The 19,331-nt window shown below is 35.4% G+C and overlaps 1 pseudogene; it reads right to left on the bottom strand.

Moving 5' to 3' along the window:
• The window catches only part of LOC141410238 (histone-lysine N-methyltransferase SETMAR-like), a 32,179-nt pseudogene extending 22,191 nt beyond the window's left edge, over nt 1-9,988 (bottom strand).
• Between the last annotated feature and the right edge of the window lie 9,343 nt (nt 9,989-19,331).

Below are 19,331 nucleotides of genomic sequence, written 5' to 3' on the forward strand. Positions count from 1 at the left end.
CTACTGTGTTTGTTTTAATTAAATACTTACCTCTCCCACTATATTAAATGGAAAAAGATATATTGTATTAATTTCTGTATCCTCAGGGTATCATGGAGAGACAGGTTATATAGTTAGTACATAGTTAGTACTCAACAAAGGCATAAAAACAATGGTGAGTCAAATAGAATTGTGGTTCAACATCTTAGCTTTGCCTTAGAGTCTATGGCTATGGAAATCTATGGAAGTCTTGAGGAGTCATTTGACACCAGCAAGGGAAGAAAATGGCAAATTCCATCTTATTAATCTTTCTACCAGTGGAACCTAGACTTTCATCTATCACACCGTGGAAGGAAAAGGAGAAGGATGAAAGACAGGAGGAAAATAAAGAAGGAAGGGAAATATTTATGTTCTTAATGCAGAGGTGCTATGGAAGAGGGAGTGGAGAGGTAGGAAGATGACTTGAGCTGAAGTGAAGAACTGAAACAAGGTCCATTTTACAAGAATTAGAAGTTTCGAGATAGCCACACAAGAGCAAGTCAGTACTGAGAACGGGTTGAACCCAGAAAGTGATCAACTGCTCTGAGTTATACTTCACAACACCCAGGACCTAGTTAGATTTTCTTTCAATTCTTTAAAACAATCTCCCCTGGAATAAAATGTGTGCTCAGATATATTTTTATTCATGTAGCAACTTTTTGATTTCTCCCTATTCTTACTTTGAAAGATGATGTATGAGAAAGGAGAGGGGGTGTTCTCAAAGGACATAGTCTCTAGGAAGGTGTTCGCAGCATTTGGCAATAGGAATAATAGTGAAGATAAGTCATCTAAACATGGCATTTTACCACAGTGGCATTGCTCGTTTGCCTGGTCATCCCCTAACATCAACCAGGATCACACTTAGGATGTTTCTGACAGATATATCCTACAATCACCCTTGGTAAATCCAAAATTCTCAGCAATATGCCACCATTTAAGGATCTAACTTTAAGTTCTGAAGGCTGTATGTCTGTTCAATTAAGTGTACATAGTACTAACAGCAGGAGGTGGCTTAAAAATGTCATATGATATTTCTGGTTTGAGTGGAGTGATTTTATAGGTCTGCCTGCAAAACACACAAAATAATGCTTTTTCCCTATTATGGCAAACACAATGAGAATGGACAAGACAGAAAGCACCTAAAAGTCTTTCCTTGGAAGAAAGATAAATGCAAAGGAGAAGCTTCTTCCAATTTTCTTGTAATCTTTTTTTCACAGGGCTGCCAGATGACTGTACTGTTTGCCTCACACCAGGGGTGTGTCTATGATGTATTTTCACAAGTGCTTCAATACTGAGATAAAAAGTGTAGTGTGAGTGTCAAAGGTGGACTAAAATATAAAACTCCATTACTTGCCAGTTTTCACTGAAGATAAAATAGTTTTGATTTGTTATAACAAAGGAAATCCATATCTCCAAGTCGGTTACTTTACAAATCAGGAAATGGTTCTCAAGGAGGCCCCAGATCAGAGCTAACATGGCCTGATGGTGGGTGAGTGGTGTCATTCTGGTACAGAAGACAACGTATTATATAATTCTAGCATTTTAAATAAACTTTTGCAGCTTGGCTACCCTTACCAATCTGGTTTAGGAATATAGTCTTAACTGAACTCTCCTCAGTATAGAATGACCATTTTAGTTTCCACCCTCAACTTCACTTCAGGCCTTAGATTTGAATAGTAAATAGATAGCAAAACATTATTATGAGTTAAAACTCATGGCAAAATATTTTCATTATTTAAGTGCTCAGAATTGCTGTAGAGTTATAGGCTATACATACATAAAATTTGTAATTTGAGGTCCATAAAGGGATAAAAATTAAAAAGAAAACTCTTGGAATTCAGAAGAATACAAGAACAATGAATCCTTTGACAGTGAATGTTATCTAAAGGGGTTAAAAGAAATCAGACTTCCCTGTGGGCTGTGCATGGGGTATGCATTATGTGCTGTCATTAAAGTATTCTTTTCTCTGTTAAGCAAGCATCCCCTGCTGGGACATCTCTTTGATTTTGTGGGAGTCTGGAGTTATACATGAAGTGTGTGCTATCAGCTAGAAATTACTCCCACATAAAAATTTAACCTTATTGTTCGAGTTATTTTTCAATTAGTGCATATGTTCTATTCACATGATTTGAATTATTAAATACATGAATTATAACTCTGCAGTAAAATATGATCAGAGTTGTTTTTTTGCTATATTATGACTAATGAAAAACTATGAACAACAACAAAAATGAATATAGTTGAAAGAAATCAAACCTTACTGTTGGCAATAATTCTGAGATGCTGAATATCTCAGATTGGTTAGTTTAAGGCTCTTATTTGAATCACCTTGAAATTCTATTCATAGTGTTCAATCACCACACCTTCCTTTTTGCTTCCAGTCCCGTGTTTAAATCCATCAATGTCATGGAGCAGTGCAGTTTAAAAAAGTATTTGGAAGGACACCAAGCCTGAATGTTTTGAGAGCGCTAACCAAGATACACACACAGGACTAAATGTATTTTCATGGAGATTGAAACAGATTTTTTCTTTTTTAAGAACATTATTAAAGAAGAATTCTGGCTACTTTCAGAGGACAGTGGAGCCAGTCAATATGTAGGGTGTCTTTGCTTAATTAAATTCATATCTCTTTTTAAGGCTTCTAAAACATAGTAATCACTGAAAAGTCCTTGCAGTCTCTTTTGTGGTATGGTATATTTATTTCCTTCATTGTAAGACAAGTTATAACTGTTTTTTTCATAGCATATGTATCTTTAAAGGGAAGTAAGGCTGTGAAATTTAAAAATGAAATTGGGTAATCTGTTGGAGGTTATGCTGAAATCAGACCCAAAATTTAGTTACATTTGTGCCACTCTTTCTGTTCTAGTCTAATTCATACTTTTGTTCAGAATTTGTATATTAAATATCTCTGGGAAAAATATAATTTTTGTAACAGGTAACTCCTTTGTTTCTCATTTCTCAGAGTACTTTAAGACTATTGAATGTTTTTCAACAGCTAGAATTTAATCTAAAACTAGTTTTAGGCAAATTTATTTTTCTTAGTTTTCCACAAGTCAAATGAATAATAGCTGGATATTTGGACCTTTTTATTTCTTCAGAATTTGCTTTGCAAAGAGACAGATTAATTAAAGACGGAATCCTCCAGAGATATATTATTCCAATATCTCTCTCAGCACCCCGTATATTGATCTATTTAACATCTTCTTCACGTATAACCAAGAATAACAATTTTGAGTCTCTAATAATATAACATCAATCAATGCTGCAATTAGAATTTTGTCAAATGAATTGATAGACAGATGCAGACCTAGATATGGTTTATGATAAAGTATTTTAAAATTGATCAACTCAAATTGATTATCTCCCCCAATATATGATTACACATACTCTTTTGTCCTTCTTGCATAATTATCAGTGACTAAAATGTGTGTGTGTGTAATGTGTGTGTTTTGTGTTAGATGTATGCAGGTATTGGGAAGGTAATGTATTATTCTTTCTTTCTTTTTAGTTAAATGTTCTTTTATTTCTTTTGAGAAATTAAATACAGAGGAGTAAAAAAGTAATTTAAGAAACATGCTACTACTGTCCCAAATTACCAACTGAGTATTGCTTTTTTGGTTCAGATGAAGTTTCAATTTTCTAAAATATGGATTCTATAAGCACAAATTAATAATAAGTGAATTCTAGCTTTTCATCCCATATTTCCTTACTCATGAATATTGAGAGTTAGTGAGAGATCTAGAAGAGTCTATAATATGAATCCTAATAGATTTCTGTAAGGAAAATTCAATAAAATTGGTCATGTTGGTAGATTTGGGAGCACTTCCTTGGAAGATAACACAGAGGGCTCTTAATTTGGAAAGTTTAGCACACTGGCATAGAAGAAAATGTAAATCAGTTTGCATGCTGCCACATGTCTTCATGATTTTATTTCTTTCACATACTTTGCTATATTTTTGGAAGAATTTTCCTATATTGCTTCACTTTACTTTTTCTGGTGAATCTATGTCTTACTTAAAATATTATAAAAGTACTCAAATAAATATGATACCTTTTAATCCTTAATAAGATAATTCTGGTAGTTAGGTGGTGGGAAACTAGTCTGAATTAAAAAAAAAAAAATAAGAGTCTGTGAGACTACTGGTCCAAGTCAAATTTCATTGTTCTCTATTTGGAAGAAGAGAGAAGTAATTTTGCCAACTTTATAATACAGTACACTCAAAAATTGTCAGCTCTAGATTTGGAGCACATCTCAGAATTACTTTGGCTCAACTCAGCTATGTGACTTTTGGTTTGCTTTTACATTCAATTCTCATGGTAGTTTCGAAGGAAAGAATGAATTTCACAAAAGGAATCTTGTTTGCACATTGTAAGCTACCTTTTTATAACAAAAAGTAGTTGCGTGATTTATGTTTTCCCAGAAAAGAAGAGACCTAAGTTAAAACTGCAAAAAAAGTTAAAAGTTATAAAAATATATAAGTGGTTTTATATGGAATTATAAAGATGGTTCAAATATGCTATTTAATTGCCATTATTTTAAGCATTCAAATTCTCAGTGTTGTCCCTTATATTTACAATGGCTGTGCAGCTGCTGCTGTTATTATTGCTGCAGCTGACATTATTTTTCATTTGTTTGAGGGAAAGAGATTGGAGAATCTCCTTTCCAGTTTGAGCATAAATAAATGAACGTATCCTTTGGTTCCTTCTCTGTAATTTTTGTGGTGGGTCACAAGACTTTTTTACCTGATTAGATCTCCCTCATCTTCCCCACCCTCCCCCAAGGCAGGTGGTTTCCTATGTTTCAACAAAACTGAACGAAAACCTAATCTTGTTGTCAGCTGCTGGATCATTAAAAATAGTTTTTGATGATAGATCACCATGTGATTTTTGGCATGAAACGCTGACAGAGTTCAGAGAATTTTGTGACAGTTCTATAAAAATAGCCTTCCCTTCCCATGTCCTTATTTTAGGAACAACTTTTCCTAGTGCTACACTTATAAAAGTGAAAATAAGATAGAATTATGATGTTCCCTGTTTTATCCTAGCAAAACTGATGTTTATTTATGTAATAATATACCAATTGAAAAAACCTATCTTATCTATCACACGGAGAGAGTCATTTCCAGAAAAGATTTATGTTTAATACTTTTTGTTAAAATTTGTAATATAAATATGATTTTTGCCAAATTTCATACTACTCTTAGTATTAATAACTCAATGTATAACATTTATTTTAATATTAGAGACTTTAAAGACAAGGGAAATAGATTTAATTACTTTCTATTTATATACTTTTTGTCAAAGAAGTGTTATAGTAACAGGAGACTTCCAAACATACAAATAGATGAGGTAAAATTATGTTGTGGAAGTGGGATCAAAATAAGCTCTACGCAAAACACTAGCAATGTGAAACTTAAATATGAGCCTATCTACCTTTATGTAAACAGATGATAGTTGGTATTTGTCAAAGCGTATATAGGTTCTAGTAGAGAACAAAGTATGCTAGGTTCTATTGTATATGTTTAAAAGAGTGATGCAACAACTTTATTTTAAAAACCATATTCTATTTTCCAGAAATCATATTCTTTGCAAATATTTAAATTTATCATGACTACTTTAGATCTTAAAAATATGTGAAGGGGTATCCCGTTTTCAACATTCTTTGGGGTTTATAAACAAAAGAATGCTTGAGTACTACTATTCTGTACTAAATTCCAATCAACTTGCCTGGAGTTTTGCTATTTGCTTCACTCTTGTCCATCCTTTTCATTCCATCACCATAGATCATGACTCAGGCCTGAATCACTGCGGATTAATCACCCTTCTTTGGACACTGAAATTGGTAATTTCTCATATTGTCTCTTCAGTTCATACCTATCCCTCAGCTATAAGGTGCTGTCCTCTGTTCAAAGTCTAGCCCTCTTTTAAGCCCAAGCTAAAAGTCTGCCTATTCTTTGATACTGCTCATAGTTATCCCAGCTGGAAGAAATTTTTTTTCCTCTGCACCTTTTAAAGAACTAGTTTGTATCAGTTGTATAACTCTTATCTTACACTGCCCTGTAGATAGAGCCTAAACATTTTTCTCTTCTACATGAGTATAAACTCTTGTGTGAAAAGACCATGTCTTTTGTGAGCTTATTATGCTTCACAGTGCAAAGTACAGAACCTCATACCTAGTAGGCTCATTTGTTGAATGTATGCCTGAATGAATTAGATATATTAAAAGGAAAACATTTTCTATTATTTCAAAGATTCTTTGATGTGGCTTTCTTGTAACTTCTGCCTTAGAAGTCCTGGGTGGGGGATATTGAAATCAGCCCAATGAGGGAGATGGGATTAATGCTGAGGAAGCCATATTGGGAAAATTTTTCTAGATAGTTAAATATACTGGGAAGAAATGAAAACAGGCAAAGTATGAATGGAAACAAATAGAAACATTTTAAATTTGATATGCTACAAAATCCTGTAGGAGTGATTTTGAACATGATGGGAGAAAAAATGAAGCACTGACCCCATAAGTAAACATATTGGGGGAAACAGTATCAAAGGGGATGGAAGGAAGCAAGGGACTATGTCAACAGAATTTTTGTTTTTTGTTTTTGATTCAGCTTGTAGAAATCTTAGGAACTGTATGGCCAGAACAGCTGTACCTTTAATTATTTTATTAGTGTTTTTTTTTTTGTTTTTTACATCATGAGTTCCAAAATAATCAAATTACTTAGATAAATATAAAGGGTTTTTTTCCATCCTATTTTATCATAAATTTTTTGTTTTGTTTAGTTTTTATTGGAGGATAAAATATTTCCTAACTTTCTTAAATTTTAAAATAATGTTTCAGAGGACAACTATCTATAATCTAGAATCTATGAGTTATTTCATTCCTCAAGTAGTGCTTTTAATGGTCTCATAACGCTTGAGCCCATGTGATTCCCAGAGCCAGAAGTCCATTGTTGCTTAGTAATGTCTTCGGGGAATCTATTGATGTTGGGTATTATGTTTTAACACATAGGGCCTAGCATTCTGATGTGAAGAGTATATTTTGGGAGCTACCCTGTAATACATTCTTACATTTTTTTTTTGTTTTGTTTTGGAAGAGGGTAGTGATTATCTTAGGATCAGTTTTGCTTTCTTACTGATAATGTATTCTTGAAATCCAGTATAGTTGGCAGCTATTAGCAAAAACCCAAGAATTTCAACAGAAAATTTAATTATAAAAATGGCTAAATTGAACAAAATCTTGTGAGGCGTTTCCAGCAATTATATAACGCTTGTAAGGAAACAATAGCAATTAACTACTAATTTCTGAGAGGAAAAATTGCCTTGGAAAAATATATTTAAGTTAAACTCTGCCTTTCCTGGAATATGTAGAATTTATACTGAGATTTCAAGGTTTTAAAGATCTGTATTTTAATAGAGAAGCACACATTCCCCTCTTTGCCATACCCCTGCAGAAATGGAAGACCAAGAAGAGGGAGAAATGTATTTATTAATTATTATTTATAATATATTTATTATAATATATTTACTTAATATTTAAAATGAAAATATTTAAATCTATACTAATCTATCATCTCTCTATATATAATACATGTACACATGCACAGTTCTGTCTCTATGAACAACTTTTAGTTTAGATGATGGAATGATATAAATCAAAGTGTCCCATGCATTTGGATATAACTAGAACTTCACACATGCATTTGGGTATGACTGCAAAGTTATGGACACTCATCAAGATAGTCTTGTTCTAATAACATACATCAGTTTGGCATGATTATGAGAAACAGTCTTTCTAGGAGTATTGTATCAGGAAAAATAAAATATATAGGCAACATTTTTATTAATTTAAAATAACAATAGCTTAACTGAACCCTAGCAGGGGGGTTGGAGATTATACTCATAACTAACAATACTTGATTTATTTAATAGAGGAATGTAAATAACAACTGATATTCTTAAAGATCATTGATGAATTTAAAAATGATTAATTGAGCACCTACATATACAGTATTATATGTTGGATGCTGTTTTAGTCACTGAACAAAACTGACACTATCTCTGTCCTTTGTAGCTTATATTCTGGATTCCAGGTATTAAACAGATATAAGTCAAGTGCAGTGGTAATATATACTATGAAGAATTAAAAAATCAGGACAAGGAGGTAGTAAGTTATGGTACCAAATGAATAGTTTTTTTCCTATGGGTTTCATCAGGGAAGGTGTCCTCCTATCTGTGGACAGGATGAAAATGAAAGTCTTGGAAATATCTGGGGGCCAAGATTTCAGCAAGCAGTAGTGAGGGCATACCTGAGTCTGTATTCTGGAAAAAAATCCAAGAGGCCAGTAAGTTTGGAGTCAAGTAGCAAAGGAGAGAACTAAAAGAGTTAAGGCCAGGTGGGAGCCAGGAGGAAGATCACAGGTGCCTTAAAGGAAGTGAGTAGGGCTTTAGAGTTTATTTAGAATGCGCTGGAATCATTGAAGAATTATGAACAGACGAGTGACTTGATCAAACTCCTTGCTGTGTAAAAAATAGACTATGAAGCAAAACGAAAGCAAGATACTTGTGTAGGAGCCATTATAATTATTCATATGAGAGATGACAGGGACATTGGCCAGGATGACTGCAGCAGAGGCAGTAAAAAGTGATAGCATCTGTATAGATTTTGAAGGTTCAGCCAGTGTAATTTTGAGGATGTGAGAGAATGCAAAGATTATTTTACTTATGTGCTACTTCTGAGGAAAATATGCCTCTTCTGAGGCATACTTGGGATAAACTCTTAACAAGCAATAAATAAAATCACTATGGCTGCTCTGAGGAGAGTGACTTAAGAGAGACAGGTGAAATAGGATGACTCATTAGGAAGTTACTGAGATTAACCTGGTGAGAAATAAAGGTTACAAAGATCAGGATTTTAGTGATAAGTATGGTAAATAGTATGCAGATGCAATTATATTTTGAAATGGGTGTTAACAGGAATTCTGATGGAATGGCTGTGAAAGATAGAATCAAATTCATGCCAAAAATTTTGTTTAAAGAATGATGTTGAAATCTTAACAGATTGATAATATTTTCTCTAAATTAGGTATCTCTCCATTTCTGAAAGCTTGAATGCCTACCGATTATTCATTACTGCATCTTAACACAGCTGTACATTCAATAACTTTCCATACATAATACGACTTTTGACTCTTGAAACAACTGTGTAAAGCAGGAAGGAGAGATATTTTATTTCAATTTTGGAGATGAAGGTGATAGATTTGGGAGAGAATATGCATCTTGCCCAAGAGTACAGTTCTAATAATGGGCAGAGTGTGAGTAAGAATCCAGACTGGTTGACCATAGTCATAAAGGACATATATTGTCTAAAAAACTAACACTGTGTTTTTGAATCTGTGCTATTTGTAAGATATTAGATATCTCACTGGGTCTATTTTGTTCTCTGATGAATCCCAAGAGCCTAGAATAGTGCCTGGTACAGAGTAGTTTGACACTGAATCAGTATTTCTTGAATGAAAAGAAAAACTGCAATCTTGCCTTATATTGTTGCTATGCTTAGATCAAATGAAATTTGATAATTAAACTCAGTCAGAAGTGGTTCTCTCTTTAAAGGAGAAATTAAAGGAGATTAATTGTTTTCATAAGGAAATTAAAATAGTTTTTAGTCACAGATTAGAAAGGCCCCAGTACATAGACCTCTGCTCTAACCTTCTAGTTCTTGTTTTAATAAGTTATTTTATAATAATTATATTAGTGCTATGAATTATTTGTGAAAAAGGAAGTCATTTGATTACAAAAACTTTATACACCTCATTCTATAAGGTAGGTTATACTGGAAGATAGCTGCCCAGACAGTAATTCACATTTACTATTGTATCCAGGTATGGCCATGTGACTTGTTCTTACCGTTGGAATATGAGAGGAAATAGTTTGTGCCATACCGGGCCTGGGTTGTAAGGAGCTGGTAGGGCATCTTCGTATTGTCTTGTCCTGCCTGCTAACAGAACCACTTGATTGATAAGATCAGTATAAAGATTTCCCATCTATAAGGAATTGGGAAAAGAGTGGGAAATGAATATCTACTGTCAGTAAAATTATTTTTTGTTATAGCTACTAGTATTACCAAACCAAATTGGCATTGGAAATGGGATTGCAGCTTCCAAAAAGCATAAATATATAACATTGACCTCAAGACTGGATGATGATAAAACAGAAATTGGAGGTTGGGAAAATTAAGATCCATGTTTTACAGTGGCAGACCATCGATAAACCAGTTGCCAATGATAACTTTGAAGTTAGGCCATATGCTTCCAAGGCTGTGACTCTAGAAGCAGGAGTTGGAAAACAGCATTATATTTTGTGTTTATTGTTACTTGCTACATTTTATAAGATATTACAAGAAAGAGATGAATTTAGGCAAGAATTGGCTGCTTTGAGAGCATAAATAAAAGGAAGTAGATTAAATGTAAGGCCTCACAAGGTTGAAAAAGCTCAAGGTCTGGACCACAACTGGATGAGATTGAAAAAAATTCTCATTAAGTCTTCAGTTAAACAGTGGGCTCAACTCTGCAATGAAGATAAAAAAAAAACTTTGGGTGTCATTATTGACACATGGAATTCACTAGCAGCAAACAGTTCAGAAGCCTCGTAACTTTGAAATAATTGATTGGCAAGGAAATTTTGATCCCAAGTCTAAGAAGAGAGCTTCTATCATGGTGTGGGTAAATAAAGGTCTTCACCATGTCTGCCTGACAGAATTTCATTATTGCTGTGGACCAGGGACTGACATATGTTTCCTATTCTTTCCCTCTCCCAGAGGGAGTGTTTATGGTGATTATTCTATTTCTGCTGCCACATTGTACGTTGGGTGTCAGAAGAGCCAGGGAAAGACAACTTGACTTTTAGTTCATGGGTCACTGGACTATAAGGTGCCACATATGGCTAGAGGAAATAACTGTGTATCACTCAGGGCTCCTGGATTTTGAGAGGGATGCCATAACTGGATGGAACTTTTTGAATACAGTCTGGGGCAAGAGTGAGTGTATATTGTGGGGAAGAAGAGTGCACAAAGATATTTAATGGCCAAAGGAGGTGACTGTGGCACAGATGGATTGCTGTCCACATAGAATTTGTTACCTCTTCTATATTGTTGAGTTATCACTAGAAAAAAAGGTATTTCACCAGGAACTACATTGCCAGGTACCTTTACATCCACGTGTGTCAGCTGATTAGTTTTATATTAGGGAATATCTATAAAAGTGATCATTGTTACCATGAGACCAGGTTTTTAAAATAGTGGCTAAGGCGTTTCAACTCTCTATGTCCTTTTTTGATTTTTGACATAGGTTCTTGCTCTGTTGCCCAGGCTGGAGTGCAGTGATGCGATCTCAGCTCACTGCAACCTTTGCCTCCTGGGTTCAAGCAATTCTCATGGCTCAGCCTCCTGAGTAGCTGGGACTAAAGGTGCACACCACACCTGGCTAATTCTTTGTGTTTTTAGTAGAGACAGGATTTCTCCATGTTGGCCAGGTGGTTCCAACCCTTGGCCTCAAGTGACCCATCTGTCTTGGCTTCTCAAAGTGCTGGGATTACAGTCATGAGCCACTATTTTCCTTTTAGATTGGTTAGGGCAGAGGACTCATCAACTGTATAATAATTGAGCCACAAAATTGAAATAACTTGGGTTATGAAGTTACCATAATGAGAAAATCCACTCTCTAACAAGGAAATTTGCATTGGATAGTGCAACATAAGCTTCCATATGTTAAGCCACTAAATTTTCAGGCTTACCTGTTACTACAGTTAATATAACCATAATTTATTCAGTATATTATTGATTATAAAAAACTACTTTTTATTTGGTGCTTATTATGTGCCAGATAGTCTAAGGAATGTCATATATAGTCACAAATGAGATAATTTTCTTTTTAAAGGCTGTATAGCATTCCATTATATATATACCACATTTTCTTTATCTATTCTTCCATTGGTGGACAATTATGTTGCCTTTAGATCTTGGCTGTTTTGAACAATGCTGAAATTAACATAGGAGTGCAGAAATTTTTTCAACATATCAGTTTCAGTTCCTTTAGATATATACCCAGAAGTGGGATTGTTGGATCATATGGTAATTCAATTTTTAGTTTTTTGAGAAATCGCCACACTATTTTCCAAAATGGCTGTACTAATTTACATTCTCACCAACAGTGGATGTAGAAGAGTTCCCTTTTCTCTGCATCCTTACAAACACTTGTTATTTTTCATCTTTTTGATAACAGTGTGGAATAAACCTTTGATTTTTAAATAACACAGGAAAGATTTATCAGATAATTTTATATAAAAATCATCCTACTAAAATTATGTTACTTTTCAAAATCTAATTTTTTTCAAACACTGTATTTTCTCAATGACAGGTGCAAAAGATATACTCAACTAAAACACAAATGACACGGAATAAAGTAATTCTTGATAATGCCTTACCTGTTCTGTTTAAAAACAGTTCTGAAATAAAATAAACTATCAATTAAAAACCGACATTCTGCTCTCCAAAAACTTTGAAATGGTTGCCTCTCCTGAGTTCCATTAAATTTGCTGAGCGGCTTATCTTTAATGAGGCTCGCTAAATTAGATTTAGATGATAACCTTGGCAGTGAACCTGAGACTGTGTATGCTTTTTCTTGCTTTCCTGTTTTGACCCTCAAAATTATTTATTAGCACTCATATTGTTTAATATATTTGGCAGCCATGGGTTTGAAAAAAAATATTTAATTAGGAATTTGCAAACACAGATCAACAGTGTTAAAAATAAGTTACACATTGACATATAAGCACATTACATTGAAACATAGGAACATTACATGATTATGATTTACTTTGTTAGAAGAAATAATTATGACTTACTTATAGGAAATGGTAGTGTGAAAGGAAAATAAATCTTGGAACTCCTAACTCATTAAGCCAAAGGGAAAAGTTAAGCTGGGAGCTGAGTTACACAAACTTGCCTCCCTTTGGTTCCTAAATAAGATGGCTACTAGATGGAAAGCTACATGCCTCCCCCATATTTTGCCCACAGGGGAGTTACTAGTGAGCTCCAAGACCTTTACCCTAAGGTGTTTCTGTTAAAATTTCACCACGGCATTATTATTGATAGCTTATCTTTACAGGTGCATTTACCCCCCTGCCCACCAGACACGAATGCATGTCTGATTGTTCCTCTGCCCCATTTGTCTATATCATCTTATGTTAAAAAAAAAAAATACAGATTCACTGAGCCAGACAACGGCATGAATGACTATTTTTCTCTACCCACCTCTTCATGAAAATTGTATACTACTCAATATGCCACCCTTTTCCCTTTAAATCTGGAGTCCTCAAAATTATCTTTGGAGAAAGGCATAGGCCTGTCTCCCAGGCACACATCCTTAACTTTGGCAAATAAACCTCCTAAAATGATCAAGACTAGTCTTGTCATTTTTCTCTACTGACAGTGGTTTTAAAAATTTCTTTACTTTTTGCCAGGTAGAACAATGTTTTCAACTTTTCTGGACTTGCCTTTTATGGGTAGGTTCTCTATCCTTGCATGGTGTTTGCGAGAAGAGAAATATTTCCATGGAAGTTTCAGCAACTGAATATGGCTCATACTGCATACTTTTCCTGAAAGTTGATTACTTTTTACCATTCAGAAGTTATTTTGTTTTGAAGTAGCCATCACAATGCAACCTTCAGCACATTGTGCTAACACAAGTATTTCTGTTGGTTTTTTCAGCTCTTATGGGAGCTGCCATGTCCCACAGAATCAACACATGTGTGTTCTGAGAATGTTATATCACTGATTACAAAAATTGCCAGTACTACTAGGAAATTTACTGTCTTTGTTTTCAGAAATTTTCCTGATTTTTTGTTATGAGTTTTTTTTTAAAAAATGAGGCTAGTTTGGGCTGAGTTTGGTTTAAGGCTTTGGATACCAACGGTATAATGTGGGGAGGAGTTTCCTTTTTGTTGTTATATATTACACTACGAAAGTTATCCTGTTTATAGCAAATCTGTATTTTGTTTGGTGTATGTTGAGAGAACAGTGGGATAAAATGTTTCCAAAATGAATGGATTTTGGCAAGTACATGACCTGAATATCATTACTAGAGAAGGAAAAACTTACTCTGATATTACACTGCTTTTTATGAGAGTCCTGTTCTTCCTAGTCACCTTTTGTACGTGTCAAAGTAGCCTTGTCTGAGACATTGAATGGAAACTTTGGGTCATAAAAAGCAGAAATTCCTTTCTCCACTTGTTAGATATGTTTATGAAGTAAAATTATTTGGTGGGCTGCTAGTTTTCATTACATATAACATATAACTTACTCGAATTGATACATGAACTTAAATAGCACTTGGGTGATTGCCCAGGTGTGATGAATCCTTTGGGATTAAGGGTGGATGATGCTAAATTCACAGTAAGCTTTGTCAGTTGAAAGGAAGTGTTAATGCCTCAGGATGCATTCCTAAGTCTGGTTAGGAACTAATTTGTCTTGTTAATAAACAACTTCAACAGATTCAGAGGTTACACTTGAAAAACAACTCCCCAAATTTAGCACTCTTTATCTTAACACTGATCTAATGAAGCAATAATTTCTGCTTCTTCCTAAGTCCACAAAGTATTATTAAAGTTCTTTAAAAAGTGAACCTCTTGAGGCACAATTAAAGTTTTCTTGACAATTCTGTCCTTGCTCAAGAATCAGTGAGATTAGAATGACAATGAGGACAGAATTCATCTATGAAGCAGAGCCCCACTGAGTTTTTCAACATATGTGATTCTTTCTAATTCATATTGTTATGTGACCTCTGTATCTTGCTTTTGTGGGCAGAAATCATCTGTGTTCTTTTTTAAATGACTAGCTTATTTTCTTTTGGGCATTTTCTTGACCAAAATTCAAATTAAAACATACTAAAAATTGTGTTTTATTAAATCCAACATTGCTTCTTTTTTGTAACATCTATAGGGATACCAGTCTGCCAGGACCATAGTTTCTTTTTGGTAAAACTGTACCAAATAAATGAATAAATAAATAGAACTGAAAGAAAAGTTGTGGTGGTCGGGTAGTTTATGTGTGGTTTAGATGTGGGGAAAGGTCAGAGGTCAATGTGAAGAATGTGAAGAGAGAAATGCCCCTCTATAGTGGCAGGGTCAGCAGCTTTTTGGTAGATGGGCCAGCAGTAAAGATTCAGGTAGCTGAGAAGGTAGCCGTGACATAGTAGAAGGAGTTGAGGCCAGTGTCCAAAAGGATAGAATGTAGTGGGGTTTGAACAGACAGTGGTAGAAGTGCCGAGGGTGTTATAGCAATGGTGGTAGCTAAAAAAAGCTTAAGATAATGACGAAGAAACCAATGCTTCTGCCATAAGCCTATTATGCCACTGGTATTTCTTTAAAAAATAAAAATCTGTCAGTGAATTGGACCACTGTTGAAGTTTGCTGCAGAGAGCCAATCATAGAAATAGTCGTGGAGAGCTCAGAGTAACAGTTCCCATTGGCTCATATGGAAATCCCTGGTTTACTCTGCAGAAGTAGATCATCCTCTCCAGGGAGACAGGAAGAATGTCTGGTTCATAGAAAACATTTCTTTTGCCTCCAACGGTCCAATTCTCTTTAAGACTAGATGAGACCATGTGACCTCAGGCAATCAAAGGATGTTCTGAGCTACTGTGAGAGAATTAGGCAGAAAAGTGCTTGTTACACCGTTTTTTCTCTCTGAGAAAAATCCCTGGCAATAAAGACCAATCCTGTTGCTTTTGAGCTACTGTCTGAGGACTCCTTTTTCTTCTATTTTCATTTGTCCCTCAGGTTGTTTTACCCCCAGCGTTTTCACAGCTGATAGTTTCTTAGCTTAGCTCACCACTTCTGGTTACTTGCTGCTGACACTTAGTTACTGAACCAATGTTCATTTGACATCTGTAGACTGCAACATCCCTCACTTTATAGAAATGAGAAAAAAAGGTTTTTGATTCACTTACTGTATCAATGATAATTATTAAACATTTCAAATTGGTTCCAAAGAAAAACATTCAAGGCAAATAAATTTTGAATCTAGATATCTTTTGAACATTTTATTTTGATCACATTTTGACTATAATTATAGTCCTGCAGGCATCATCATGGTTTGAATATCAAAGCACTTTCAAGATATTATGAATCTGATAATTGAAAACTCTTAGAATCTCAGAAACAGAAGCTAGTCATGAGGTTTCATTGTAGCTTATTAAATTTTTAGAAAGTTCTATTTTTAGAAGTTCTTTATTTCCTTTGAGCCTAAATCTATCTTTAAAACTTTATACATTAATTCTGTTTTAGCTTTTGGAATACACAGAATCTAATCACAGGATTAATTTTCAAATATTTGAAATTTTCATGTTCTCCAGGATATTTTCCCCTAAACTTAATAATCTATACTTCAGACATTTATTTTGTGACGTATTTTTTTTTCAGGAACTTTACCTACATTTACTCTTAAAATCATTCCAGTCTATTATTTTTTTCTAAATATATTTCAACAGAACTGAATGCCATGTTTTAGTCAGTGTAACATCACATCCCTTGTTCTGGATATTCCTATTAATATTAGGAATGAAGCCAAACCTTGCATTTATTAGTTTGTTCTGGTTCTCAGGAGCAATATTATTATTTGGTTCATGTTGATCTTGTAGCAAATTTTGTATTTTTGGAAGAGCATTCAATCAGTTGGACTTTCTTCATCTTCAAGAGATGTTATTGTGCTTTTCAAAATATAAGCTCAGAACTGGTGTTTTAATCAATTATTCGCTCATTCATTTCTCTATTCAATAAATGTCTACTATGTCTCAAGCACAGAACGTAAAAAGTTAAGCCAGAAAGATAGTGCATTCTTTACCTCACGAAGCATTTATACATGTTTCATGTGGTTCGGTTCACTTCCTGACTCTAGCCCAGAAGTTCTCAACTCAGGGAGATTTTGCTCCCAGGAGACATCTGGCAATGTCTGGGAACATTTTTGATTATCAAAATAGAGGAGAGGGGAGGTGATGTATGTCAGTAGCTTGTCTCGGAAAATGTACCTCCTTATATTTTATTGGCAAATATAATGGACCTGTCTCCTATGTCTTTTCTCAAGTAGCTGATAAAAATGCTTACCAGAAAACCATAAGCACGAAACTGAGTGACAAACACTAGACAGTTCATTCCCCTGACTGAGTTTTCTCCACTAATCAATACTCATAGGACAGTGCCTGCAATCAGACCCCAGTTTAGTATTGAAACAGAAGAGTTCCCTTATACCCTTTGCAGGTCCTGTGACAGGTGTGTGGCTGCTCCTTTGGTCATCCTGCTGCCCTAAAATCCCCAGGGGGTAGCATGCAGATAGGCAGGTGCAGAGCCCATAGGGATCGCTTTTGGGCTCTGGACCCACAGCAATGTCTAGGGGTGGGTGTCTGTGACTCCTGAAGCCCAAGAAGGTGTGTGTGACAGTGTGCTCTTTCAGCTTTTCCATCTACAGATGGCTTGTGTTGATCAGCTCACTAGACCTTCTGCCTTATCACAAGGACAGAGGGCCAGTGCAACAGCTTTCTATATCCCAAGCTCTTTCCTAGTGTACCAGAAGAATTGGATCACGCATGGGCTCAAAGGATGATTGCAAGGTTTTATTGAGTGGTGAAGGTTGCTCTCAGTGAGATGGATGGGGAGGTGTAAAGCAGGGGATGGAGTGGGAAAGTGGTCTTCCCCTGGAGTCAGGCCGCACAGCTGCCAGGCTCTTCTCCGACTGCCTCTGGCTAAACTCCCCTCATTCAGATGTCCTTCCTCTTCTCTCTTTCTCTGCTGTGTTGTTCTGTTGTTGCTGGTCAGCTGGTGTCTGCTGGTCTGCTCCTCTGCTCCTCTTGATGTTCAGCCACTTGTGTCTGTGCCCCCTAAGGTCTTGTGTTTATATGGACACAGGATGGGGGCATGGTGGGCCAGAGTGATCTTGGAAAATGCAACATTTGGACATGAAAACAGGAGTGCCTATTCTCACTTAGGTCCATGGGCCCAGGTTCGAGGGTTGAGCCTTTGCTAGGGACCCTGCTCTTCTCTACCTAGCACCTCCCTGCCCCCTTCCCGTGTCAGTATCATCATCATCCTGGCCATATTTCTTCCTCTTGTCAGTTACATCTTAAAAATCTTTTTCAAACTCTTCCTAAAATCAAGATATGTGGAGTTTACCCCTCTTAAAGAGCAGTAATAATAAAATGTAGTTTGTATACACCATTCTCTTGTAGTGAGCTTGTAAGTTCCTGGTGACCACAGTGTTCTTTAGAAGTACCCTAAAGGTGTTTATTCCAGAATTCCAATGGACTAATGCAGAATTTACTGATCTAGAAATATCTTTTATATCTTCTGAAAATATTTAATCACTTTCCATATTTTGGTAAGTTTTCATTTCTCAAAGATTTCCACTGATTACTTACAGTATTTTTCCAGTGTCGGTTCCTGAACTGACATATATGCCTGGCTCAGTGCTTGGTTTTAGAAAAAGATAATTAATACAGGGTCTTTATTTCCACACCATCTATGAAACAGTCAACAACATTTTAACAACTAACAAAAGGGAATAATGACAAGTGTTGTAACATACATATAAATTAACAGTGGAAGTCCAGAGATAGAAAATTTTCTGAGACTATCAAGCAGAGTCCCTAGAGGAGAAGATAGTTGAGTAGATCATTAAAAGAGGAGTGGATTTCTTTAGGTAAAGAAGTCTTTTTGCATTTCATGGATAACAAATGCCACAAACAAAATTAGAATGGCATGATGTTGTAAGATATGTTTGGGAAGTATCAGACAATCCAATGTGGCTAGAGGATGTGGGTTGCAGAGATGGTGGGAAATGCAAATGTAGTTGTGACACATTCATGAATGGTCTTGATGGCAAGCCAAGGAGTTTGAGCATTATTCTGTAATGTGCTGTTTCATTTTGTGATCAGTAAAGGATCAAGGCAGTTAAACTTAAATTTACATGTAACTCCAATCTTCAAACCAACACTTTAAAGTCATTAGCCTCAGTTGCATAGATATATAAGCCAGAATTCAGTAAGAGTGATGGACTTTCATTTTTGTTGTTGTTGTTGTTGTTGTTTTGGGAGGCGGGAGGAGGAAAGAGATTCACTCTTGTTGCCCAGGCTGGAGTGCAATGGCACGATCTCAGCTCACCACAACCTCTGCCTCCCAGGTTCAAGCGATTCTCCTGCCTCAGCCTTCCGAGTAGCCGGGATTACAAGCATGCACCACCACAGCCGGCTAATTTTGTATTTTTAGTAGAG

The sequence above is a fragment of the Macaca fascicularis genome, chromosome 4, assembly GCF_037993035.2.
Source record: "Macaca fascicularis isolate 582-1 chromosome 4, T2T-MFA8v1.1".
Lineage (NCBI taxonomy): Eukaryota > Metazoa > Chordata > Mammalia > Primates > Cercopithecidae > Macaca > Macaca fascicularis.